Source organism: Vicia villosa, linkage group LG4 (assembly GCF_029867415.1).
Source record: "Vicia villosa cultivar HV-30 ecotype Madison, WI linkage group LG4, Vvil1.0, whole genome shotgun sequence".
In the NCBI taxonomy this organism is placed as follows: Eukaryota; Viridiplantae; Streptophyta; class Magnoliopsida; order Fabales; family Fabaceae; genus Vicia; species Vicia villosa.
In genome coordinates, this window is record NC_081183.1 from 192,723,361 (window position 1) to 192,730,054 (window position 6,694).

The 6,694-nt window shown below is 30.9% G+C and overlaps 1 long non-coding RNA gene across 1 annotated transcript; it reads left to right on the plus strand.

The window, feature by feature from the left end:
• On the plus strand, positions 1-6,694 carry LOC131596533 (uncharacterized). The gene is made up of 3 exons (XR_009282333.1): positions 1-133; positions 227-301; positions 2,433-6,694. It is a non-coding gene; the product is annotated as an uncharacterized LOC131596533 (long non-coding RNA).

The window sequence follows — 6,694 nt, forward strand, 5'->3', positions numbered from 1 at the left end:
CTTTCAGTGTTTCCTCCTCTTCTCTCAACCCTCAACCTTCATCCCTCTCAAACTTCTTCTTCCTCCCTTCTCTCAAATTACCTCAAATTCATGTCAAACTTCTATTGAAATTCTTCATTATAAACTGTTTAAGGTATTAGCCATATTAATTTTATCTTCTTTTATTTATTAATTTTGTTTTGGTATATTTTTATTTTTAATTGTGTTTTAATTTTATTTTTTTTAGGAATAATATTTGTGTTTGAATGAGCATTTGAAGAAGATAGAGGAAGATTTTCTGGATTAATAAGAACTTTAAGAGGTATTTTTGCCATTTTATTTATTTTTTTAGATTTTACTTTATTGATTGTTGATTATTGGTTGTTGGATGATATTGAAAATAGAATATAGTTTTTATTAAAAAAATTAACTATTGTATGTTAAAATAGAATATAATTTTTATTAAAATAAATTTAAAACAGATTATGTTTTATTATAAGTTTATTATTTAAAAAGATTATATTTTATTATATGTTTATTTTTAAAAGGGATTATATGTTATCATTTATTTATCAAAACAAGTCATTATATTTTATTATAAGTTTAACAAAAAAAATTATTAAAACAGATTATTAGATAGGAATTTATTAAAACGAAATTTTTATTAAATATTTTAGAATATATATAAAACAGATTATGAAAATATTATTATTATTATTATTATTTTTATATATATATATATATATATATATATATATATATATATATATATATATATATATATATATATATATATATATATATATTAATAAAAAATTGTTATATATTATTAAAATATAGGCTTAATTACAGTTTTGGTCCCCCTATTTTCTCGTATTCACGAAATTGGTCCCTCTATTTTAAATTTAAACAGTTTTGATCCCCCTATTTTAGATTTAAACAATTTTGGTCACCCTTTCATACTTTTTCACTTAAAATTAACAATATTTTTACTTTTTGAATGACAAATTACTTGTAAAACATGACAAATCATAGTATATAAACTTATTAATGAATTTCATAGATAAAAATATAAGTTAATAAATAAAAAATCTCATCGATTTTCTTTGAAAAAACATGAGAGAGGGACTAAAACTGTTTAAATATAAAATAGGGGGACCAAAACTGTTTGAATTTAAAATAAGGGGACTAAATTCGTGAATCAGACAAAATAGGGGGACCAAAACTGTAATTTAGCCTAAAATATATTATTATATATTTATAATTTATAATTGATTTCAGAAATTATTTTTAAAAAAAGAATTAGTTATGTGACTTCCATGTCACTAATTAGTGACATGGAAATCACGTCGCAACTTGAAATTATTACTGACCTTTGAATTCAAGTAAATAATAAATAGTTGCGTGATTTTCATGTCACTAATTAGTGACATGGAAATCACGTTGCAAATAAAGCTGATTTTCTTAACCCACTTGTCACCCGCTCTCTTGCGACATAAATTATCACGTCACAAAAATCAATTTGTGAAGTGATTTTTCTTGTTGTGGCGTGAAAATCACGTCACTAATATGCTTTTTTGTAATAATTATAGGCTTATATCGAATATTTAAAAAAAAAATCCGATATAAACTCGTTGTTTGGATATATTTTTTTCTCATTTATAAAATTTTAATATAGAAGTAGAGAAAAGGGGTGATGCACTGACAGTGTAAAATATTTTTACACTGTCAACCAATCACCACCCATGTATTCAATTAAACCATTTTTTTAATTAAATTTTTTTTAATGACATGGCACATTTATGATTTTCTATTGGATGACAGTGTAAAACTATTTTACACTGTCAGTGCACTACCTTTTAACTCATAGAAGTATGGGGTGTACCAGATATTTAAAAAATCCGATAAGATACCCAATTAGGGTTACCCGGTATATAAAAATTTCAATATGAGCAGCGTGTTATCGATATCTTTTTTTTAAATGCTAGGCAGTAGAGTGTTTTATTTTATTTTTTGATTTTTTTTATATATTATTAACATCACAATACTATAAGAGCACAATGGATATACACTGTCGTCAAATGAAAATATAATAAATTGTCAAATCATTAAAGTATTTTTCAAATTTAAGTATGACTTGGTTGGATAGGTCGTTGATTGGTTGTCAGTGTAAAATATTTTACATTGACTGTTATCATTTTTTCTCACACTATAATATAAACATAACTTAGCATATCTTAACATAACATGGCATAACTTAACATAACATGATATAGCCTACAAAAGTGTACAATCACAATCTGACAAAATATATACATATAATCGCAACTATACAATCATATAAATACAACATAAATTATGTTGACTTTCTGACTTCTTCTAACTAATGTCTAATACATCCCGCATATGTTGTTTCACATGTTCTTGCACCTTCACTACAATTATATCTCCAGCGGTCAATGATGGGAGGCAATGGACAAATAGGTTTGAACTTCGCCGAAACCCAATGACTATTGCATTTCCGTGAACGAACCTCTGATGGTAGGTTAGTATGTAAATCTTACCTTATACACTAGCGTTGCACTCGTCAGGTTATTTGAATCTCTATCTTTCAAAGAGGTCATTTTTACCTTGGCGGCATCTGTTATTTTGTCATATCATTCACAAACAATCTATCTCTGGGTTTCAGGTGTTCTGATATTTCATGACCAACTAAATCCTTAGCTAGAACATGATTGTGAATACCACATCTAATTGTTACCTTCCAACCAATACTGCTTGATACAAATCTCAACATAAATGGACATTTTACTCTTATAATACAAGTGACTTTAGAGGAATTATGGTTCTTATAGTTTCCTCCCATCTTATAATCCAAAATAAATTTTTCCCTCCTGCCTCTTTGTCTATTTGGTGTATCAAAACATACAATAACAATGATAATACCATGTTGTCTTCTAATAGAAAGTGCCCATAATAACACTTAGATCGAGAGAGAGAGAGAGAGAGAAATGTCAGTCAATTAAAACATATAATGAATGAATCAATCCTAGATTCTATAACTCAATTAAAAAATTTTAAAAGTTAAATAAAACAAGTAAGTAAAACATTCAAAGCCAGTGGTGAAGAATAGGGTAAAAATGAAAATTTTTAAAATACACCAAATATAAAAAAAATGCAAAATTTTCTTTTGGGTTAGTAAAAAGTCTATCGTACTTTTAAAATACCACTATCAAAAAAAAATTTATTTTTTATTGGTTCTTTAAGAGTGAATTTTTTTTTTAAAATGTGATAAGGTAAATAATACCAAGGTTAATTTTATCATAATTGAAAATTATTGGGGTGTCTCGTAACATCCTCCTTAAATTCATACTCGCGTAGGCTCTAACATCTGTATCCATCGTTAGACTTGTGTTTAAAAATATATATATATCTAAGCACATACTCTTGTAAGCACCAAATTTTATGCTCATAAGATTATGCTTAAATATATTGAAAAATATTTCTAGAGGAAATCGATAAAATTCATCATTTTAAACATTGTTAGTGAATTAACTGGGTGGTGGATTGACATTTGTGGCTTTCGTAATGTTTACAATGATCTTGTTATGTTTAAAACTTACAAAGTTGTGAAATTTAAGAATGTGTTGTTGAGAAATTGTCACACCACAAAAATGGTTATAGGTGGAGATATGAAATTGCAATTCACTTCTCTTCAAGTGGGCCTACTTTCGAGACAAGTCGTCTGGAAGATAATCATAAGACTTAGCCTCAACAAAGAAGTATCTCCGACACCATAATTTTGGGAAACTATCCTTACATTTAAGAGGCACCCCAGGTTAAATGTAACACATACTTACATGGGGCACCTCAGTGAAGAGAGTGACCAAGTAGTACCAGTCTTTAAAATTCTTCACGCTGTCAGAGTAAACCTCAAACATCTTCTGACCCTACCTAAGGGATAGCAAGCCTTGATCCCGTGTTGATTCAGCCGGGCAACGTTGAACTTTAAAAAGGTGGAAAATGAGTTTTAATATTGACACACTTTTCTTGTATTCACACCAATACTAGAAGACTTTGACATAATCCCAATTCACCGAATGTAGTTGTAAGGAAAAGAACACCAAATGATTCAGAATTCCTATTTCAAAGTTGTTGAAAGGAAGGCAAAAACATATCAAAGAAAACAATCATTCATGAAGAGGGATAACACACCACTCATATTTGATGCACACACTTTTATCTTCTTCAAAGGAAAGTACCCTTTAGCCCGAAGGGGGACCCACCTCGATGAAAATATGGTCCAAACTACCCTTACCAACAAAGAAGGATATGAATACTAGAATTTCGGGAACTTATCCTTACATTTTAGAGGCACCACGAGTTAAATGTAACTCATACTGGCATGGGCCACCTCAGTGAGAGGAGTGACCAAGTAGTACCATTCTTTAAAATTCTTCACATTGTTGGAGTAAACCTCAAACATCTTCTGACCCAGCCTAAGGGAGAGCAAGCCTTGACCCCATGTTGAGTCATTCGAGCGACGTTGAACGTTCAAAAAGTGGAAAGGGAGTGTTAAGGTTGACACACTTTTCTTGTACTCACACCAATACTGAATGACTTTGACAAAATCCCAACTCGCCAAATGTCGTTGTAAGGAAGAGATCTCCAGATAATTCAGAATGCCTACTTCAAAGTTGTTGAAAGGAATGTGAAAACATATCAAAGAAAATAAATATTAATGGAGAGGGATGACATACCCCTCATATTTGATGCACACCTTTTTATCTCCTTCAAGGGAAAGTACCCCTTAGTCCGAAAGGAGACCCACCAGGTGAAAATATGGTCTAAACTACCCTTACCAACAAAGATGAATACAACATCTAATATTTCTTAATCCATTCACATTACCGAGATGTCTCTCATCACATTATGTGTTCCTTGGCCATAGTTGTCCATCTCGGAATTACTGCTAACACATACAAAAAATAACGGACATGAGCATAAGTATGAGATTGAGATTCTAACCACCACCTCACCTCGCCATCTGTAGGGTTGTAGCTAAAAGCATGATGATGTGTTTTGATATAGGTATGAGCCTTTCACTCCAGTTTAAAATCATCTATAATAATGGGGTTCATCAAGGGTAACAAATGAAAAGCAAACCTCTAGTAACCTCTCTAAGAGCGAGACTATCAGCTACCATTCCATAATCGACCGCAGCCACTTCCTTCAAATCCTCTATCACCACATTCTCAAGAAACCCTAACAAAGGAAAGATAAGTACATAAGATAAAGGGACTTCGAATCATTACCTTGGAAGAAAGAAATTTGATTATTTGCGTTGAAAAAAGTTCATCAGAGAAGATTAAGTAAAGACGTTAGAGTAAATGATGATGGATGACCGTTGACAAAGAGAAGGGGCAACTACAAAGATCAGAGAAAAACTTTTGGAGTTTTAGAAATGGATAAAATATGTACATTTACCCATGAACCATTATTATATATTATTCAAGCAACCATTCGATCCTTGACAACTTGCATGGGAAAATGTGACCACATGACCGACAGTCGTGATCTCGCATCCACATCCTGAAAACGCTTGAGTACCTTAAGATAAGAGGCATCATTACCAGAAATCATAGAGCCACATGTTGCAACCTTCTAGTGAGGTGTTATGATTTACAAGGAAGACATTCAATTCACATGATTCTAATGTTATCGACATCATAGCTATCTCACACCTTTCGACCAAGTGCTGCACTAGAAGCCCACATGACAAAACTCCTTAGAATACTCGAGTACCCTTAGATAAAACAAAGGCAACATTATTTCCACTCCAACGGCTGGACGAGAGGGATTATCTATTTTCTTCCAAACGAAAGTATGTTGGGTCACTCTACCATAACTTAATTTGTCTATGTTATCATACATTTTACTTGTAATTACACCAGAAAATCATATCATAATCAGCGAACCAAAGTCATGGGACATAACAAGAAAAATCAGAAAAATAATACAGAACAACTAAATTTAGAAGTTAACTTTTGCAATATAGAATAACAAAATAGGGAAATTAACTTTCGTGTCCTCCCGAAACCAGAACACGAAGAAATAGAGCATGCCCAATTGCTCTTAGTTTAAAAAAATCTACATTCATACTTCATTAAACAACATATTATATGTTCAAATATAACAAAATCAACCTCTTATGCGTTTAACTTCAAACTAATGCATCAAAAACAAAAAGCAAAAAAAAAAGAAAATGAAAAACTTACCAAATGCGAGAATTCGAAGATTTTCGATTGAATGGAGTGAAGTATATGTTGATTGATGTCCTAAGCTTGAATGTGATGCAATAGAAGTAGCGATAAAGCTTAAAAAATAATGGAAGAAATCGATGGTTCCATTTATTTCTCTGATGATTTCTATATCCATGATGTCCTATATATACCAACTTTCTTTGCAAATTTAATACCATTATCTCGTTTATATGCTTCTTTAGATTGTACTTTAATTTTTACTTCTACTCGTTATCTCATACAATGGACTCATACCTTGATGAAGATTGGTGCAGCTAGAATTCATCAAGGATTATACTCTCTGATTTTACCATCTTTACATAATCCTATCATCCCCAATAATGTTCCACATCCCAATAACCACCTTATACACAATTGTTTCCTGTGACATAATAGATTAGGCCATCCTTCTA